The sequence below is a fragment of the Mastigoproctus giganteus genome, chromosome 1, assembly GCF_048544385.1.
Source record: "Mastigoproctus giganteus isolate SK-2022 chromosome 1, ASM4854438v1, whole genome shotgun sequence".
NCBI classification, from domain to species: Eukaryota; Metazoa; Arthropoda; class Arachnida; order Uropygi; family Thelyphonidae; genus Mastigoproctus; species Mastigoproctus giganteus.
The window spans coordinates 252,880,197-252,902,777 of NC_143575.1; the positions used below are offsets into that span (position 1 = coordinate 252,880,197).

At 38.3% G+C, this 22,581-nt stretch overlaps 1 protein-coding gene across 4 annotated transcripts in view; it reads right to left on the reverse strand.

The window, feature by feature from the left end:
- Positions 1 to 22,581, reverse strand: part of LOC150091771 (uncharacterized) — a 165,146-nt gene that overhangs the window by 92,294 nt on the left and 50,271 nt on the right. The window lies entirely within an intron of this gene.

The window sequence follows — 22,581 nt, forward strand, 5'->3', positions numbered from 1 at the left end:
ACCAAAATTTCGGTGATAACTGTGTCCGGCATAAATTATTCTCAGGCACATTACATAGCTTTTATATTTCAAGTTATTTTGCATAAATAAATGAGATTATAGATTTTTGAATTTGAAAAATTAAAATTAAATATTCAGTTTTACAAAATTGCATGGCAAGTAATTCGAAGATTCATTTTAAAACCTTCCAAAGACCTAAAATACATTTTTTTGGCATTAAACAAGCTATTTATTAACCTACTGGTGTAGGCTCATTTTGACCTTCATTTTAATTATTATTTTTTTCCCCATAACACAAACTAAGCACGTTTGAACTCGAAAATCACCCTATTCACTCAACTATACCTCAAAGCACTCACTCAACTGTAACTCACAGTACCTTTTCAAGAAAAGTTTTCCTTTGTTTCTGCTATTAATTACAGCAGCCATATCCATAAAAGGAACACATTGTGTGTGTTATGACTATTAGAATAAAATTGATTTTATTATAAAAAAACAATTAAACTTTTTTGTTAGATTGAAAGTGGTATTTTATTATTACACAGACAAAAAAAAAAAAAAAAAAAAGTTGCAGTTTTAAAGGGATTTAGACTGCAAGCTGACTGCAAAAATACCAAAATGTCTCTATCATGTCTTCTTTTTAAGGCTAAAATTTTAGTAACTTAACGAATGACCACTTTAAATATCATACAATAATACATATGCTATTCTTAAAATGAGTCATTCATTTCAAAATACTTTAATCAAATATATATATATATAATGTACATGTATTTATTTTCCTTTGAAATGTCTGCCATTCAGACAGTTTTTTTTTTTTTTTATAGCCCACTCTGCTTTCCCTCTTAACACATTCTCTGCTGGCTTCACCTAAATGAACCAATTTCAAAAATCACAGGATTGAGTCAATCTGGTTTGGGGAGGGCACATATTTTTGGGCTTTCTTCTGACTATGGCTGAATTAATCTGTCACTGGTGAAGGCTGCTTGACAAAAATATCCAGTTTTTCTTTATGAAAATTGAAAGAAAATAGTCTTAAAGTCTCAACACACTACTAGGTAGGTGTACCTAATAAAGTGGCAGCACAGTATCTTCTTTCCTTCTTCAAGGTATCCATGCACAATTGCTTTAAATGATAGCAAAGCTGCTAGTTCAATACCCTGTAGCTATGTTTCAACTCATTCTGCTTAATATGCTTAATGTTAATGCTAATAGTCAGCATGGCTTTCACCAAAACAGGTCCTCCTTTGATCTGAGGATCAAAGCTGAATCTGAAATTTGCAATGCCTTTGTGAAAAACAAACACCTAGTTATTGTCTCCATAGATATAGAGAAGGCATATGATACTACCTGGCATTATGGCATTCTCCATGACTCCATAATCATGGTCTACAAGGCATCGATATCGAAATTCCCTTTCTATTACATTCCCACAGGAAGAAGGAGTACCTCAAGGGTCAGTATTGAGTGCAAAAAAGTGGGCTGAGCCCAATGGATATAGTCTTTCCCAACAGAAAACAGTTGCGATCCACTTTTGCAGTCAACACAAATTGCATACAGATCTCGAACTTTGGATATTAAATTCCACCATTCCGATTGCCAGCAATATCAGATTCTTGAGACTAATCCTGGAAAAAGTAAGCTAAACTTCTTTGAGCATATTAAATTAATACGTACTACTTGTCTTAAAAAGATCAATATGCTAAGAGCTTTATCTGCCCTGTCTTGGGGAGCAGATCGTATGACTTTGCTGCTCTTATATAGAGCATTGATTAGATACCATTTGGATTATGGTGCTCCAATCTATGATTCTGCCTGAAGGAGTGTACTAAGCTGGCTGGATCCTATTCAACATAATGCACTGCAGATTGCACTTGGTGCATATAGGACATCTCCAACTTAGTCTATACATTGAAGCTTATGAGGCCCCTCTGCATCTCTGCAGAAAAATGCTATTACTTAAATATGCAGCCAAAATACAGACTTTCTCTTTGCATCCTATTCAGCCATACCTTTTTAATCAACTACTACTCAATCTCTATAGAAATAAACCAAGTGAAATACGACCAGCAGGCCTACAGCTCCTTGAAACATCACAGAATTGGAATGTTCCTCTCCACAATAGGCAACAGATAAAGAATTACTCTCATACACCATGAACCATCTTTCCTCAACTGGCCTGTGATACTTATTTTCTCCAATGGGGAAAGAATCGTCTACCAACACTGAATGTTCAATAACACTATGCTAGCCATATTCAGAACTGTGCGGACTTCTTGCCGATATATATGGATGGTTCCAAATCTCATTCAACTGTTGGTGCAGCAGCGTTTCCCTCTGCTATCATATCAGCTTCTCTTCCGCCAGAGTACAGCAACTTTTCAGCAGAACTATATGCAATATAATTAGCTCTAGAAAATTGGACTCTACACCCATCTGCAAAATATATAGAATTTTAATTAAATTCTGATTTTAATTTTAAATATGGCGAATAATTTAATTAAATTTAATTAAAATATGGCGAATCTCAAAAGAATCGCCATATTTTAATTAAAATCAGGAGTTTGCTATTGCAAATCGAAGATTGTCAACCCCAGGGGCTCACATCTGGTGAGTATGGGCTTGGCACACCCAGCGCACTATCATTCTTCTCTTACTTGGCGATCCTCTTCTACTTTTGACTCTCTCTCTCTCTCTCTCTCTCTCTCTCTCTCTCTCTCTCTCTCTCTCAGGGTAACTCGGGGAATTTTTTTGGCTGGTGCAGCATAAGCTTCAGGCTTCCTTGCACCATGTAGCTAATAATAATAAGTGTGGTACAATAAAATTTTCTGGTTGGTAAGCCAAATTCCAAATCTGTTGAAGCAGACAGTCCAGTAAAATCTACAATACAAAGAATCCTTTGTCCCACAATTTTGGGGATCTGGTATCAGTAGGTCTTCATTATGTGGAACAAACCTTATTGTAAATACATTACGATATTTGATACTGTGCTTGCTTTTTCTGGACATGCTTAATGTTTTTGTCATGCAAAAATTGCAATAATCAATGTTGCTGCACAGTTCTCACCACAGCAATGGAATAACAAAAGGTGGTACCTTTTAATTTTTCTATTCAGCCAAATCCTCAAATTTCTTGTGCAGGTATACAGCAAATATCGAGCCCAAGTTTTGTTCTAATCACCAATCTTGCAAGCAAAATACGAAGAGTATGCATGTTTAGAATAGAAAAAATGTCTAAACTGAAAAACTGATGTAAATACCAAATATTCCTTGAACTTATAAACACCGACTGGCTTAAAGTACAAAATTAATTAATCATCAATGTTCAAAGATCTTATGCTATCATATCAGCTTCTCTTCCGCCAGAGTACAGCAACTTTTCAGCAGAACTATATGCAATATAATTAGCTCTAGAAAATTGGACTCTACACCCATCTGCAAAATATATAGAATTTTAATTAAATTCTGATTTTAATTTTAAATATGGCGAATAATTTAATTAAATTTAATTAAAATATGGCGAATCTCAAAAGAATCGCCATATTTTAATTAAAATCAGGAGTTTGCTATTGCAAATCGAAGATTGTCAACCCCAGGGGCTCACATCTGGTGAGTATGGGCTTGGCACACCCAGCGCACTATCATTCTTCTCTTACTTGGCGATCCTCTTCTACTTTTGACTCTCTCTCTCTCTCTCTCTCTCTCTCTCTCTCTCTCTCTCTCTCTCTCTCTCTCTCTCAGGGTAACTCGGGGAATTTTTTTGGCTGGTGCAGCATAAGCTTCAGGCTTCCTTGCACCATGTAGCTAATAATAATAAGTGTGGTACAATAAAATTTTCTGGTTGGTAAGCCAAATTCCAAATCTGTTGAAGCAGACAGTCCAGTAAAATCTACAATACAAAGAATCCTTTGTCCCACAATTTTGGGGATCTGGTATCAGTAGGTCTTCATTATGTGGAACAAACCTTATTGTAAATACATTACGATATTTGATACTGTGCTTGCTTTTTCTGGACATGCTTAATGTTTTTGTCATGCAAAAATTGCAATAATCAATGTTGCTGCACAGTTCTCACCACAGCAATGGAATAACAAAAGGTGGTACCTTTTAATTTTTCTATTCAGCCAAATCCTCAAATTTCTTGTGCAGGTATACAGCAAATATCGAGCCCAAGTTTTGTTCTAATCACCAATCTTGCAAGCAAAATACGAAGAGTATGCATGTTTAGAATAGAAAAAATGTCTAAACTGAAAAACTGATGTAAATACCAAATATTCCTTGAACTTATAAACACCGACTGGCTTAAAGTACAAAATTAATTAATCATCAATGTTCAAAGATCTGTGGGGTGTGACACAAACTTTGAAAGCTTCTAATTTTCTCAAAAACAAACTATATAAGCTTATTGTCCCAATAAGCACAGCAGTAATAAACAATCAGTAGTTCTGTGCAGCTACTGAATTCACTGCCAATTTCAAGAATCATGTTAAAGAATTACTGCACTTATAAAAACCTTGGTGCGTGACAACCTCACCACAATAACACGGGGTGCAGGTACACACCTTTTTGCTACAGCATATTTGTGTGAAGAGACGTTTGGTGCAGTGGTGGAAATTAAGTTCCAATATCTATCAATTTTTCCATTGACCTTTTCTCAGAAACATGCAGCATACTTTCACTACACTGCCAAACTTTGACCAGTCATGCTACAAGGGAGCTGAATCAGTCAAGCAATAAAGTAACAGTTACTAAACATAAAAGCGGGTTTTATTTTTTACTTTAAACACTTGGAAACGTGGAAATTTTTCAAGTGCCTTTGTGTATAGTCAAAAGTGGCATAAAAGAAAAAACAGCGTATTTCTCACAAGGAAAGACTAACAATCTGGAAACGTGAGATAGGCTTTGTTTCACAACCAGAGGTAAGAGGTTGAAGCACAAGTATGCGAAATAGCTGTACTATTTAAATTAATAATAAATGATAGCTTAAACAAATTCAAGGCAGAACTTGACAAACATTTGGAGCAAGTGAAATAAGGTGTTTTTTTTTTTTTGCTGATGCTATATAAGCTTGCTTTCTTACACCATGTGCCCTTCCTACTGCTAATCACATATTTAGCAATAGCAGAGGCATATGATGCAAGAAAGCAAGCTTATATAGCATCATCCAAAAAAAAAAAAAAAAAAAAAAAACCCCTTGCCATTTCAACCATACATTCCCTCAAAATGTTTGTCTAGTTTTGCCTTGAACTTATTTAAGTTGTTGACATCCAACTACAACAGATGGAAGTTTGTTCCAACTATCGACCATCAATTAGATCACCTTGCAGGTGCCTCTCAAGAAGCTGCAATTTGCAGAACTTAAGCCTTTCTTCATATGAGCACCCCTTTGTTCCCCTCACCAGACTTGTTGTCCTCTATACTCATTTTAACAAACCCACATCCTTCCTAAAATGAGGCTTCCAGCCTTTGAGAACGAGTGTAGCCTGTGCGGACGTAGCCTTTTGCCACTCCTGGAACAGAGAAGTTTTTTCTGATTTATTTTCTGTTTTATTAGCTTAAATTGGCATATTAACTTATTTTCTAGAGTAGCTTTATATTCCTATTTACGATACTTAGTTTAAAGTAACTTAGAGATTTTGTAGGTATTACTTAGTATCGGTAAGGGTATCAAATCCACGTGTTTACCGTTGGAAAATTTCCACCATTGTTACGCGATACAAAATATCTCAAACTAGATAGCATAAGCTTAGTATAGTATAGCATATTACATAATATTGTAAATTAATCAGTAAATCTATTAATCTTCTTGAACTTCATTGTCAATTAAATTGTACTTTTAACTACACATATAACGACTTAGATTACGTAACATAAATAATTAGTAAAAATAAATAATTAATACTTAACTTGATATGGAAGTTATATAAAGGGATTTCGTAGATCACACTCGATACTGAAACATAAATATAGCGTTATAACTGTGTTGGGATAAAAGTTTAGGGTTTTAATTTTGTACTGAAATTGAAATTTCATTGAAATTAAATCGAAATCATGACTCAGACCAGAGCAGCAAAGCAAAAGGCTCAAGCTAATGGGAGTGCTGTGGCTCAGGGGAGAACTGAGGGGGGCAGTTGCCCTCTGAATCACAGCCTTTTAAATGCACTACTTGCTTGATGTTTGTGGATCAGTCGGGTACGGGACATGATACTGCTATGGGGGATGTCTTTGTGTGTGCGCAATGCAAGGAGTGTAAGGAAATCGGGCAACAACTCAGCGTTCTTGTGGGCCTATATGAGAGCTTGAAGGACAGGGTGGATGCCCTCGAAGTATTAAGAGTGAGGGCCCATCAAGCTCTCAGCTGCCCACACCAATGCCAGAGCTTGAACTTGGTCATCATGCAACACAGCGGCAGGCCCCAAGGCAGAATGCACTGGTCCCAAAGGAACTAGTAGTTGTTGGTGACTATTGTCAGGGAAACGGGAAACATGCTTTGTAAAAAGAATAGGTGGAACAGGACCAGGGTATGTCTGCCAGGGGCAAAGGTTGATGACGTTGTAGAGCGGATATCATCTTTTAAGGGCACAAAAGGTGATATAGTTGTACACGTTGGTACTAATGATATTAAGAGTAGGAGACTGGTGGAATTACTTAACAAGTACAGGTCACTGTTGAAAAAAAGCCGTGAATTAGGGTTGAATTTGAAAGTGTCTGCAATTCTGCCCAGACACGATAGGAGGGAGTATATGATGAGAGCCGTATCGATCAATTCGGCCCTGGAAAGATTGTGCAAGGCTCAAGGGGTAGAATTTTTTTCAGCCTGGTCTGTACTTGTTAAGAGGAGAGACTGCTTCTACAGGGATGGGATACACTTAAATAGAAAGGGTGCAAGAATGTTTGCTGATGTTATCGAGGCAGTGTTAGGTGGGTCGGAAAACTGCTAGATTGGGGGGGATACAAGGAATAATAGATTAACAGTAGCCATTGGCAGAGGTGAAAGTGATTCTTGCACTGCTTCTATTGGAATGAGCAGCAGCCTGGAAAATAAGATGCAGGATATTTCAGAGACTGCTGGGAATCATTGGGGTACAAGTAAACACATGGGTTGTGTTAGGGTAGCTAAGAAAAAGAACAGGTGCATGTATACTTGCGTGTACACCAATGCTAGGAGTTTAGTAAATAAAATTGATGAATTTGAGGTATTGCTCAAAACATCAAAGGCAGATATTGTTGGGATTTCAGAGACGTGGTGTCACACAGATATAAGGAATGCAGAACTGGAATTTGGGGAGTACAATGTCTACAGAAAGGATAGACAGGATAGGAAGGGAGGAGGGGTTATGCTATTAGTTAAGAAATACAAAATTCAAGGAAGTGAAGCCAGTCGACATCGCTGGACAGTGCAGTGTCGAGTCAGTTTGGTGTGACATAAGCATTGGAAGATCAAAATTGAGAGTAGTAGTCTGCTATAGGCCTAATGACTCTGATGAGTATAATATGAAACTGTACAGGGAAATAGAGTGGGCCAATAAATCAGAGAGTCTTATAATGGGGGATTTTAATTTCCCAGATATTGACTGGAATTTCGGGGATGGTCACTCACACACTGGCAGGGCTTTTGTGGATTTATTGGATGATTGTTTTCTACATCAGCATGTTCAGGTGGCAACTAGAGGGAGTAATACTCTTGATTTCATTATCAGTAGTGATTCTTCATGCATTAAGAATCTGCAGATAAAGGAACCACTAGGTGGCAGTGATCACAGTGTGCTGAAGTGGGATTTACTCAAAGAGGTAACTACCATTAGGGGTAAAGGGAAGGGTTATTGCTTTCGTAAAGGCGACTACGATGGACTGAGACAGTATTTAAATTCTACACAGTGGGACCAACTGATGATGTTACCAACAGCAAATTCAAAATGGGAAGCATTCAAAGAACTTATCTTGGAAGTTACTAGGCTTTACATTCCAACTAAGAAATATTTTTCAAGGTTTAGGCCTAAATGGATGTCAGATGAACTAATGAGACATGGCAGAGAAGAAAAATGCATGGGATACATACAAATTAACACGTGACACAGAAGCCTATGATAGATACAAGTTGATCTGTAACCAAGTTACAAAGGAGGTTAGGCAGGCGAAGGCAGATTACGAGAAATCTTTGGCAAGGGATGCAAAGAAAAACAGCAAAGAATTCTTTACTTATGTAAACTCTAGAAGGAAGGGGATGAATCAGATTGGTCCACTTGATATTGATGGGTCAACTGTTGATGATCCTGCTCAGGTAGCTAACAAACTGAATGAATATTTTGCATCGACATTCACACATGAGGAGTTATTCAGCGAGGGGAATGCCAGAGGTGTATTCAACTCTGGCAGTAAGCTAGAGAATCTTGTAATAACTGAAAGTAAAGTGGAGGAGAAATTGTTGAAGATAAAGACAAGGAAGGCACCTGGGATAGATGGGATCTATCCAGTTATATTAAAGGAGGCAGCAAAGGAAGTAAGCAAACACTTAGCCATAATTATGAGAGCTTCCTTGGACTCAGGGGAGGTACCCATGGACTGGAGATGTGCAAATGTGACCCCAATTCACAAAGGAGGATCAAAGGCTGACACAAATAATTATAGACCTGTTAGTTTAACTCTTTGCTGTTTTTCTTTGCATCCTTTGTCACAGATTTCTCGCAATCTGCCTCTGCTTGCCTAACGTCCTTTGTAATTTGATTACAGACTATCTTATATCTACCATAGGCATCTGTGTCTCCTGATAATTTATTATGCATCCCATGCATTTTTGTTCTCTGCCACGAGTCTCACTAGATCATCTGACATCCATTTAGGCCTAAACCTTGAACAGTATTTCTTAATTGGTATGAAAAGTCTAGTAGTTTCCAAGCGTAATTCTTTGAATTCTTCCCATTTAGAATTTGCTGTTGGTAGCATCATCAGTTTGTACCATTGTACAGAATTTAAAAAATCTCTGAGACTACTGTAGTCACCTTTACGAAAGCAAAAACCATTCTCTTTACCCCGATGGTAGTTATTTCTTTAAGTAAATCCCACATCAGTACACTGTGATCACTGCCACCAAGTGGTTCCTTTATCTGCAGATTCTCAATGCATGAAGAATGCTCTCAAACATGCTGCTGTAGAAAACAACCATACAATAAATCCACAAATGTCTTGCTGGTGTGTGAGTGACCAACCCACAAGTTCGTCTATATCTGGAAAGTTAAATTTCACCATTATAAGAGACAATTCTGTTTACTGTTCACTATTTCTCTGTACAATTGTTCATTGTACTCATCAGAGGCATTAGGCCTATAACACACTACTCCTCTCAGTTTGGTTTTCACAGTGCTTATGTCACACCAAACTGACTCAACACTGCACTGTCAACCCATGTCAACTGGATGCACTTCCTCAGATTTTGTGTTTCTTAACTAACAGCATCACCCCTCCCCCTTCTATCTTGTCTATCCTTTCTGTACACGTTGTACTCCCCAAATACTAATTCTGCATTTCTTATCTCTGTGCGACACCAAATCTCTGATATCTCAACAACATCAGCATCTCAAATTCATCAGCTTCACCAGCACCTCAAATTTATTTACTATACTCCTAGCATTGGTGTACATGCAAGTATACATGCACCTGTTCTTTACTCTTAGTTACCCTAACAAAACCCATGTATTTACTTGTTTCATGACTCCGAGCAGCCCTTGAAATCCCCAGTAGTACCTCACTTTCCAGGCTGCTGCTCATTCCAATAGCAGTGCAAGAATCACTTTCGCCTCTGCCTGTGGCCACTGTTAAACTTTTAATCCACGAATCCCTCCTCCCAAGCTAGCTGTTTTATGACCTACCTAACACAGCCTCGATGGCATCAGCAAATATCCTTGCATCCTTTCTTTTTAAGTGTACCCCATCCCTGTAGAAGCAATATCTCCTGTTAACAAGCACAGACCATGCTGAAAAAAATTCTATCCCAGGAGCCTTGCCCAAACTCTCCAGGGCCGAATTGATTGACAAGGCTCTCATCATATAGTCCTTTCTATTGTCTGGGCAGAATTGCAGACACTTTCAAATTTCAACTTTTTTTCAACCTTGCCCTGTACTTGTTTAAGTATGTCTGCAGATCTCCTACTCTTAAAGTCATTAGTGCAGTGTACAACAATATCACCCTTTGTGCCCTTGAAAGATGATATCTGCTCTACAATGTCATCAACTTTTGCCCTGGCAGACATACCTTGGTCCTATTCCACTTATCCTTTTTGCACAATATATTCCCCATCTCCGGGACAATAGTCACAGACAATCATGTCCTGCTCCAGAAAGTCCGCAAACATTTCACAATTTGCACATTTTTTAAGGCTGTGATGCATTGGAGAATCATCACCTTTGGTTCTGCACCGAGCCACAGAACTCCCGCCACTTTGTACACGTTGCTTTGCTGCTCTAGTCTGGGGCATGATTTCCGCTTAAATACGATGAAATTAACTAACAATGAAAATTAACAGGGTTAATAAATTTAATTGATTAATCTACTATACTATACTTGGCTATAGAATACTATGCTAAACCAATGCAGTAATATGTATTCCGCTATATAGTTTTACCTTATACCTTAGCTATCAAGTTCGAGATATACACTATACCATACCATAACAATCAATGTTAAATATTTATATCCTTAGCTAAAATACAAAGATGTATGCCAAAAAGTGATTGAAATCTTATCTTCAGAATACTTATTTTTTACAATTAAAACCCTACTATTCTTCTGCGCTACTGGTGAAGCTACAATATTCCCATCAAAACACCGACACGAAGCTGTACGAGTTGTAACTTACAAAGTCAATAGCTAAATTTAAAAAAAATATGCTAACGAGCATTACTAACTCTTTGTTGGACGCACCAGCAAAACGAACATAGTTGGTTGCAATGTATCTCTCTCTCTCTCTGATATATATATACCAGGTTTCATATTGAAAAATTAAAGACTATGTTAAAAAAGACACTCTAGTTTATTCAAAAATAACATATACAAGTGTTTCAAATGTTTATTTATTAATAAATTTTTATTTTTACATAATTTTTTTTAAAAAAAAAATTATTTTTTATCTCGTTCATTGAATGTTGCTTTTGCCGTATTGTTCTGTTCAATCCCATGGATAGTATCTGCCAGTCTTTTGACAACATCGGCTGATCTATTGCTGATTTTTTTTTTTTTTTTTTAATGAAAACCCAAAACGATAGGCATTAGAACCAATAGGACTTAGTACCATGTTTGGGTTGGACGTTGAGAACATGAAAGAAGATATTGTTGACATTAGACTTGAATTTCTGTAGACTAATTTTCAGGAAATACGTATGAAATACATTGTTCCAGAAAACGGCAGTTGAATGAATAAATGAGTAAGATGAAAAATTGGTTCTGTGAGTTTGAAGTTGGACAGTAAATGGATGTTGGCTGGTGGCGGCATGTGCTCAGACTGTTTTGAAAGAGACAGCAGGAATTATAGAAGCCAATTCAGAAGAACAGTGTCCGTGGAAGTATCTGTAGAAAAGGCATGCAGCAGAAACAGTGTCTATGAGACGAGTGGGGAGGCTCTGTTAGCAATGAGTCATCAAATAACCTAACTGCCCTCTTCTGAATGGAATCTAGAAGCCTGAGAGAGGTTTTGGGGGCATTGCCCCAGATGGGGGAACAATATTCCATGGTAGGGCGGATTTGTGATTTGTACAGAATGAACAGTAACACCAGAAGAAAATTAACGTTGAGAACGAAAGAGGAAACCAAGTTTTTAAGATATAGAGGAAGCAATATATGTAATGTGCTTGTACACACACACAGAGAGAGAGAGAGAGAGAGAGAGAGAGAGAGAGAGAGAGAGAGAGAGAGAGAGAGAGAGATTAGAAGTCAGGGTAATCCCCAAACGAGATGTATCATTTTGCCTAGAAATCGGAGTTACCAAAGATAAGCATAGGAGCAGTAGAATCCTTTTTGCGAGATATAAGAAAAGACTCAGTTTTAGAAGGCCTGAAATCAACTAAGTTGCCTTTGCCCCACTGGAGAATTACCTGTTGATCGACATTTAAGGATTTGGTAGCAGATATTCGAGAATTAAGCTGATTTGAGCAGAGCAAGGTTTCTCAAAATGGAAAGTGGAATGCAATGTGCTATCATCAGAAAACTATGGACAGGATTTCCAGTCAATGGAAGGTCATTAATAAACAAGAAGAAAAGAGGGGAGGAAAGAATTGAACCTTGGGGACACCAGCATTACTGGAGAAGTTAGAAGACAGAGAGCAATCTACCATCACCCTCAGTGAGCAATTAGAGAGAAAACTGGATAACCAATTACAAAAAACAGTTGGCAAACCATAAGATGGAAGCTTGTTTAGAAGACCTTTATGCCAAACACAATCGAAAGCCTTTGAGATGTCAAGAGCAACTGCTTGTGTTTCACCAAACTTTCCATTGAATTTGTCCATAAATGAGTAACATAGGCCAGAATATCACCAGTGGATTGACACTGACGGAATCCATCCTGGCGATCGTTGTTCAGACAGGATGTTTCTAGGTAGTTTAAGAGTTAGCGGTTAACTGATTTCTCCATTACTTTAGAAAGAGGAGAAGTAATTGCAATAGGATGATAATGGGATGGGAGGAATTTGTCACCGTTTTTAGGAACTGGCTGGATATGAGCAAATTTCCAAGCAGAAGGAAAAACACCTTTAGAATAAGAAAGTGAAAAAAGGCGGCAAAGAACGGGAGTAAGTTCAGGAGCACAGGGTTCGAGAACAAGTGGAGAAATACCATCAGGACCTGGAGCTTTCTTTGCATAAAGATTCGTCAAAATCCTTCTGACATCCTTTTGACTGAAGGCGACAGGAGACATTGAATGGAGAGTGTTGGAAATGGTGGGAGGTGTTTTACCAAGATCATTAATACATAATTTGACAGAAATATGGGATGCTACCAGGTCAGCTTTATCCTTGGCTGAAGTGACAACAGAACCATCTGGTTTTGACAGAGGTAGGAGCAGAGATGGGCAAAAGTTGCGGCCAATAGCTTTGACAAGAGACCAGAATGCTTGGCTACCATAAAGACAAGAAGCAAGTTTTATACTCTTAGTCTGTTCAAAATCTAGTTTGGACTGATCAATAACTGCTTTACAATTGTTCCAAGCTTTGGTGTAGGCAGAAAATGAAACTGAAGAATTGGAAACATATCAATTACGATATGCAATGTTCTTCTCTTGAACAGCCTTAGCACATTTATTGGAAAACCAAGGTTTAGATAAAGGATGAGATTTTAAAGTGGAGTGTGGAATAAAGGATTCCATTCCTAAAAGAATAATTTCACTGACACGACTCACTTTGACCGTGTACTTAGAAGGGTTGTTTGTGAGAAAAAGATCAAGCGTATTGGCTGTATGATTAGGATTGTCCGGTATTCTTGTAGGTAAATGAACAATCTGTGCTAGGTCATTAGTAATTGCAAAAGCCTCAGCATCTCGACCTGCTGGGTCGGTGTGACTAGAAAACGGAAGCCAGCTGGAGTTGTGTACATTAAAATCACCAAGGAAAATTACCTCACTGTTTAGAAAGTTGGACTGGAGAAAGTCAAGTTGCAAAGAGAGGAAGTCAAAGAGCTCCAAGTGATCAGTGGAGTTGGGAGAACGGTAGAGACAACAGATGAATTTGACACAATGAGGTAGAGAGATTTTAAGCCAGAGAAGATCAAAGAGAGGAGATTCCAAATTGCCAAGTCTCTGACAGGGAATATCAGAACAGACATATGCACAAGTACCACCTTTGAGGCGAAAGGAATCATACAGCGTATAATTTGGGCAACCGAGATAAGCAGTAGTTGAATCAACCGATAACTGAGATTCTGTCAGAAAAAGTACATGGGGTTTGGCAGACTGCAAATGGAAATGGACGTCGTTGAGATTAGAATTAAGACCACATATATTTGTGAAATGAACTAGGAAGTGTTTGGGAGGTTTAGATCATTTCTATATTAGTTAATCTTTACTATATTAATTCTTTTAGATCTTTACTCTATTAGTTTGACAATTCATGGTGAATTCAATAGTAAGAAAAAGTGGGGGATGACATGCTGTATGAAGTAATAAAATTTTTGGATAAGGCGTACACATGGTAAGAATATACCCAGATCCCTGACATAACGTGGCCTCCAGCTAAATAAAAAAGGCGAATAAAAGCTTTTATCTCAATTTTGTCTGTAAATTTGGCATCTCTTAGCATTAGCAGAGGCATATGATGCAAGAAAGCAAGCTTATTCAGCATCAGCCAAAAAAAAAAAAAAAAAACACACACAACCACTACTCCCATTTCACTCCTCCGTTCGTTCGAAATACCTGTCCAGCTGAGCCTTAAATTTGTTTAGGCTATCAACTTCAACAACAAGTGATGGAAGTCTATTCCACAAACCGACTGCCCGCTGGCTAAAGGCAAATTTCCGCACATCTATCCGACATCCATCCTTCCTCAATTTGAATTTATGCCCTCTCAGGCAATTATTCTGAGCAAGAGGAAGAATCCCATCGGAATTGAGCATGCTCAAGCCATTCAAAGCCTTATACACCTCTATCAGATCACCTTGCCGATGCCTAGTCTCCAGACTCTGTAATTTGCAAAACTTAAGCCTTTCTTCGTAAGAGCAACCCTTTGTTCCATTCACTAATCTTGTTGCCCTTCTCTGTACTCGTTCCAGCAGCTCTACATCCTTCTTGAAATGAGGCCTCCAGACCTGTATACAGTACTCAAGGTGTGGCCTGACCAATGCCTTATACAATGGAATAATCACATCCCTATCCCTGCTAGAAAAATTCCTGTATATCATTGACAACACACCATGAGCTACTCTTGCAGCTTGTCTGCACTGCTCAGAGAACTTCATATCTGCCTGCACAATTACCCCCAGGTCCTTTTCATTCTCTACCACTGTCAGTCTCTTTCACTTTCAGTCTCTACCACTCTTTCATGACTATAGTTTGACTGAACAGTTTGAATATGTATTAAACAATTTTATCTAACGTTTTATCAGTAATAAGCGAGTTCCATGCTTTGGAGGGCATGCTGGCATTTCTTGCTTGACCAATAACTCCAGGCAATTTTGTTAGATTTTGAGATCTGCACGGAATTTTTGTTGATCCATTAACTTTCCTCCACTTTGTCAATTTATCTTTTCCTATGAAAAAACTGTCAGTGTTGTCCTCTTCGTTGCAACTTTCCTCCTCTGATTTAGCATCTTATGCACTCTCCGAGTTGTCTTCTCTTGTTTCAACGTAATCCTCATTGGATTCTGTCCCGTCATCAATGCTTTTGTCATTTACTTCCTCAGAAAACAGCAAGGCAAGAATAATTTCAGCATCATTTGTATTACTTGGGTATAAGAGATCCATCCCAGCCATCAAAAGCAACCAGCATCACTTACGCGGACAGACACACTGTATCTCACAGATAAAACAGCACACCAAATCGAAACCAAAAGGCTTGGGAAAATTAAATCAATACAAATGGTTTCCAAGAAGCAACGTAAGAAGCTACTGAGAAGCACACCTGCACAGCGACATCTTGTTCCCAAAAATAAAGAAAGATATGATGTATGCATCTGAGAGATACATAGTGACTGATGAAGGGCTAAGCCTATTTAATCTAATTGTAAAACCTTATGTTCCACAAATTAATATGTTAACTAATCTAAAATAAAATAAAATAAACCTTCAAAATACTTATTTATTACAATTTAAACCCTACTATTCTTCTGTGCTAATGGTTACGCTACGATATTTTGACTTTTAAAGTGGTAGAGTAGGCATTTGTAAACAGCAGAAAACAGAAGATTATACAGAAAAAGCAGGTGTCTTTTAAAGTCCACGCTTGCTATAAATTAAATTTCACTGGCAAAATACACATTTTATATAAAAATACAGTCACAGAATTGTGTAGCAATACATATGACTTTAAACATTATTTACCTATCATTTTTGTTTGTGGATTTCTGTTTGGATATTCTATTAGGCATCAACTGATTTTGCTTGCTTCAAGGAAGGCACTGTTGCCAATTTCACTCTCTTCAGAAATGCTGAGTCAAAATTTTGTTCATAATAAAGGCCCTGCTTTCTAGATTTGGCTATCATGAGCATTTCAAATGCTTCACCAGAAACAGATCTGAACTCAGTTTTTTCTTCCCACCTGGCTGAATATTCTCTCATATTGCTATGAGAAATTGTTAAAAATGCCAAGCATCATCAATTCTTTCTTCTTTCATAAAAGTACCTTGTAGGTTCTCAAGCTGAAACTGATAGAAACGATGTTGCAAAACATTTCTTTAATTGTAATGACACCAAAAAGTGCTAGAAACTAATTCACATAATACTTCAAATTTGAAAATGATGCACTGCAAACTAATTAAGTCTGTGCTGCCTCAGCATTTATAAGAACATTTTTCAATGGGAACTTGGGCACCATGTAGTTGCATACAACAATAAAGTACTTCCTCACTTGGCAAAGCATAAAAAAACAATCATTTCACCTATGCGTCAACTCCAATGATTTGGCTAGTTCCTCCATGAATTTATTCAAACTGTCCACTTCCACAATTGACGAAGCTTTCAGTAATCAACCACCCATTGGCTGAAGGCAAACTTCTGCAACTATTCTTCCTCAATTGGAATATGTCCCCTATTGCGCACAGTCTGAGAAAGAATCCCCATCCCATCTGCACCGAGCTTGCTGAAGCCATTCAAAGCCTTAAACACTTCAATCAGACCACCTTTTAGGCATTTGCTCTTCTTTTTACCCATTCCAGCAGCTCTACATCCTTCCTGAAATGAGGCCTCCAGACCTGTATGCAGTACTCAAGATGTGGCCTGACCATTGCCTTATATAACAGGATAATCACCACCTAATTCCCTGCTAGAAAAATTCCTGTATATCACTGAAAAAACCCCATTAGCTGTCCCGGTAACTTGTCTACACTACTCAGAAAACTTCATATCTGACTGCACAATTACTCCCAGGTCTTTTTCATTTTCAACTATCCTGCATGTAGTACCATACATTGGTATGGTACTCTGGAATTATTGCTACCCCTATGAAGTACTTTGCAGTTACCAATGTTAAACTTCAATTGCCATTTCTCAGTCCACCTGCCTAATTTTTCTAGATCCTGTTGCAGTGGCAAACCAATTACTGTCATTAACCACCCTGCCAACCTTTGTATGACCTGCAACTTACACATTAAGCTCGATATACCTCATCAATATCATTAATAAATAAAGAAAACAACAATGGTTCCAGCACTGAGCCCTGGGGTATGCCACTAATAACATTAGTCCATTGATAACCACTCTGTCTTTTCCAACTCAAACATCCCTTTATCTACAGCAGTAACTTGCCCTCAACGCCACACTGCTCTGATTTGTATAACAAGTCTTATGCGTAACAGTATCGAAAGCTTTCCAGAAATCCAAGTACTGTATATGATATCAAAAGTATTTTTTGCGTCCAGTTCCTTTGTGACCATATTGTATTATTCAATAAAATTGGTCAGGCAAGATTTCCCTTTAACAAACCCATGCTGTGTCTCAACCATAACTGTAGTCTTGTCTAGATGATCCTGCATTGCTTCTTTAAACTGTGACTCCATTACTTTCCTAGAACAGAAGTTAAACTAACAAGTTTATAATTACTCATCATGTCACGCTTTGTAGAGATACATTTGCACATCAAGTTCACAGGGACTTATCATCTTGAATCCAAGGATGCTCTCAATCGTGGCTAAGGGTTTGCTCACTCTTACCTGGATGTGAGTTATGTTGAACTGAAGAGCTATCAGATTTTCAAATGTTGCCATAACATTTAAAATAAATAAGCAAACTGTTTACAGACTTTCTGCATAAGTGAGGATAACATGTCTTGAATTATTGGCTTGTTTAAGATTGCTTTTAGAAGTTTACAATTCGGAAGTTTTTTTTCCCTAGAGTTAATCAAAACTATCTTCTTTCAAAACTTGTGGATCATGAATTGGGTTTGAATGTAAGTCAGTGCCACTCACTGTTTAAAGTGGTTAAGAATGGTGAGAAAAGCAATGAGTATATGTGGGCTGGTTGGATGGTTACTGTTTTTCTGGTACAAAAGCAACTGAGGCTATAGTGCGCCATAGCCAGCACTTCTGGGTGACACTCAAAGTTCTCATTTTGCTTTTCTTACCACTTCTAACTTCTTTAAATTAATTCAAAGGTTTCTACTATTCTACCAGTCTGATTACACATTTAACCAAAGGCAGCCAAAGTGTAAACATGTTTCAAAGTCTTGTTTACTTCAGTAGCATGCATCAGCTGCAACTGCTTTTCACAAGAAAGTGTACAATTCCCTTTTCGGCACAAATTAATAACAAGGGCAGCCTATTATTGCCAATGCTCAATTTTCTCTTTTAATGCCTTTACTACTCCAGATTTTAGGGCTACTATAATAGCTACATTATTAGAGGCATATGATGCAAGACAGCAAGCTCAAGCAGCATCAGCCTAAAAAAAAAAAAAAAACCGCTCCCATTTCACCCCTCCTTTCTTTCCAAATACCTGTCCAGCTCAGCCTTAAATTTATTTTCGCTATCAACTTCCACAACAAAGGATGGAAGTCTGTTCCACCAACCAACTACCCACTGGCTAAAGGCAAACTTCCACACAACTAACCTACATCTACCTTTCCTCAATTTGAATTTATTCCCCCTCAGGTGATTATTCTGAACGAGAGGAAGAATCCCATCAACACTGAGCATGCTCAAACCATTCAAGGCTTTATACACCTCAATCAGATCACCTCACAGGTGCATCTACAGACACTGTAATTTGCAAAATTTAAGCCTTTCTTCATAAGAACAACCCGTTGTTCCATTCACTAATCTTGTTGCTGTTCCAACAGCTCTAATCCTTCTTAAAATGAGGCCTCCAGACCTGTATACAGTACTCAAGGTGTGGCCTGCCCATTGCCTTATACAAGGGGATAATCACCTTAACCCTGCTAGAAAAATTCCTGTATATCATTCACAAGAAACTATGAACTACTCTTGCAGACGGCCTGCACTGCTCAGAAAACTTCATATCTGCCTGCACAATTATCCCCAGGTCCTTTTCGTTCTCTACCACTGTCAGTATAGTACCACAGAATTGATACCTCACTCTGGGGTTACTGATTTCCACATTTAGTACTTTACATTTGTCAATGTTAAACTTCATTTGCCACCTCTCAGCCCATCTGCTCAACTTTTCTAGATCCTATTGAAGCAGCGTACTGTCATTAGTGTCATTTAAAAACCCCGTCAACCTTCGTATCGTCTGAAAACTTGAACATTAAGCTTAATATACCATCATCAATATCGTTTTTAAATACAGAAAACAACAATGGACCCAACACTGAAGCCTGAGGAAATCCACTAATAACATTATTCCACGTTGAGCAGTGTCCATTGATTACCACTCTCTGTCTTCTGCCACTCAACCATCCCTTTATCCATAGCAGCAATTTGCCTCCAATGCCACACTGCTCCAATTTGTTCAGCAGTCTTCCATGTGCAACAGTATCAAAAGCTTTTCTAAGGTCCAAATATATGATAAAGTTATTCCCTGCATCCAGTTTCTTTGTGACCACATCATAGTATCCAATCAAATTGGTCGGGCAAGACTTTCCCTTAACAAAACCATGCTGTGTCCGAGCTATAACTGAAGTCTTGTCTAGATGATCCTGCAGTGCTTCTTTAACCAGTGCCTCCATTAATTTTCCTAGAACAGAAGTTAAACTCACAGGTCTATAATTACTTTTGTCACCCTTTGATCCTCCTTAGTGAATTGGAGTCACATTTGCACGTCTCCAGTCCATGGGTACATGACCTGAGTCCAAAGAAGCTCTCATAATTATGGCTAATAGTTTGCTTACTTCATTTGCTACCTCCTTTAATATAACTGGATAGATCCCATCCGCCGCAGGTACCTTTTTTTATGTTTATCTTCAACAATTACTCCTCCACTTTCCTCTCTGTTATTACAAAATCATCTATCTCACTGTCAAAGTTTAACTCACCTCTCGCATTCCCCTCCCTGAATAACTCCTCATGGGCGAATGTAGATGCAAAATACTCATTTAGTTTGTTAGCCACCTGAGCAGGATCATCAACAGTTGAACCATCAATATCCAGTGGACCAATCTGATCCATCCCTTTCCTTCTAGAGTTTACATAGGTAAAGAACTCTGTTGTTTTTCTTTGCATCCTTTGCCAAAGATTTCTCATAATCTGCCCTTACCTGCCTAATCTCCTTTGTGACTTGGTTACAGACCAGCTTATATCTATCATAGGTTTCCATGTCACGCATTAATTTATATGTATCCCATGCATTTTTCTTTTCTGCCATATGTCTCATTAGTTCATCTGACATCCATTTAGGTCTAAACTTTTTTTTTTTTTTTTTTTTTGGTAGTTGTTGGCGCATCGCCTTCTGTGGCGATAATGCACCTCCCAAGGTTTTTGCAGTACTTTGATTCAAGCCCGAGGCGGGATTCGAACTTGCGATCTTTGTGTTGCCAGACAAGCATTTACTGACCCGGCTAGCCCGGTCGGCTTAGGTCTAAACCTTGAACAATATTTCTTAGTTGGTATGTAAAGCCCAGTAGCTTCCGAGATAAATTCTTTGAATGCTTCCCATTTTGAATTTGCTGTTGGTAACATCATCAGTTGGTCCCACCGTATAGAATTTAAATACTGTCTCAGACCACCGTAGTCGCCTTTACGAAAGCAAAAACCCTTCCCTTTATCCCCGACGGTAGTTACCTCTTTGAGTAAATCCCACTTCAGCACACTATGATCACTTCCACCTAGCAGTTCCTTTATCTGCAGATTCTTTATACACGAAGAATCACTACTGATAATCAAATCAAGAGTATTGATCCCTCTAGTTGTCTCCCGAACATGCTAATGTAGAAAACAATCATCCAATAAATCCACAAAAGCCTTGCTAGTGTGTGAGTGACCAACCCACAAATTCCAGTCAATATCTAGGAAATAAAATCCCCCATTATAAGACACTCTGATTTACTGGCCCACTATTTCTCTGTACAGTTTCTTATTATACTCATCAGAGTCATTAGGCCTATAACACACTCCTCTCAATTTTTATCTCCCAATGCTTATGTCACACCAAACTGACTCGACACTGCACTGTCCAGCGATGTCGACTGGCTTCACTTCCTTCTTTTGTTTCTTAACTAATAACATAACCCCTCCTCCCTTCCTATCCTGCTATCCTTCCTGTACACATTGTACTCCCCAAATTCCAGTCTGCATTCCTTATATCTGTGTGACACCACGTATTTGATATCCCAACAATATCTGCCTTTGATGTTTTGAGCAATACCTCAACTTCATCAAATTTATTTACCAAACTCCTAGCATTGGTGTACATGCAAATACACATGCACCTGTTCCTATTCTTAGCTACCTTAACACAACCCATGTGTTACTTGTACTGAAATGACTCCCAGCAGTCTCTGAAATACCCTACATCTTGTTTTCCATGCTGCTCATTCCAATAGAAGCAGTGCAAGAATCACTTTCACACCTCTGCCAGTGGCTACTGTTAATCTATTAGTCCTTGTATCCCCCCAAGCTGGCAGTTTTTCGACCCACCTAACACTGCCTCGATAGCATCAGCAAATATTCTTGCACCTTTTCTATTTAAGTGTATCCCATCCCTGTAAAAGCAGTCTTCTCCTGTTAACAAATACAGACCAGGCTGAAAAAAATTCTACCCCTTGAACCTTGCACAATCTTTCCAGGGCCGAATTGATCGACAAGGCTCTCATCATATACTCCCACCTATCATGTCTGGGCAGAATTGCAGACACTTTCAAATTCAACCCTAATTCACGGCCTTCTTTCAACAGTGACCTGTACTTAAGTGTAGACAGTTTTTTTTGAAGGAATCTCATACACTTTCAAGAAGAATGTTGAATGCCGTACTCAGCAGAGTCACATTCCAATTTCGGCACCTCTTCTTTTCCCCATCTGTGCAATTTCACTAATAATGCCTATTGTTCTTCCCATAACGACAATTTTTTTTCTTCCTATTTTACTATCTGGAAACATTTCTATCAAAGTGCGCAAGTTACTTACCACACCCAGATGACTTTTTAAACTGACACTGTAGCTGTATCCAGTTTCCCAACAGACACCCAAATTTGACTAAACTGGATTGACTAGGGCCCCCCCAGGATTACCCTGTCCCTAATGGAGTACCTGGGGCCTCACACCAAATAAGTAAAGATGTGGGGGGTGCAGATATACAGGCAGCCAGGGAAACAGTTTAGCTAAAAAATATTAGTAAGCAAGCAGCAAGGGGATGGGATGTAGAATGAAAGCAGAATGAATGAAAGGAACAAAAGAAAGTGTGAAAGACAGAGAATGGGCTGGGCACTGAATGATATAGGAATTGTGGAATGAATGTTAGTTTTGGTGGAAAAGAGTGACCCAACAAGGGAGCAAGAGAGA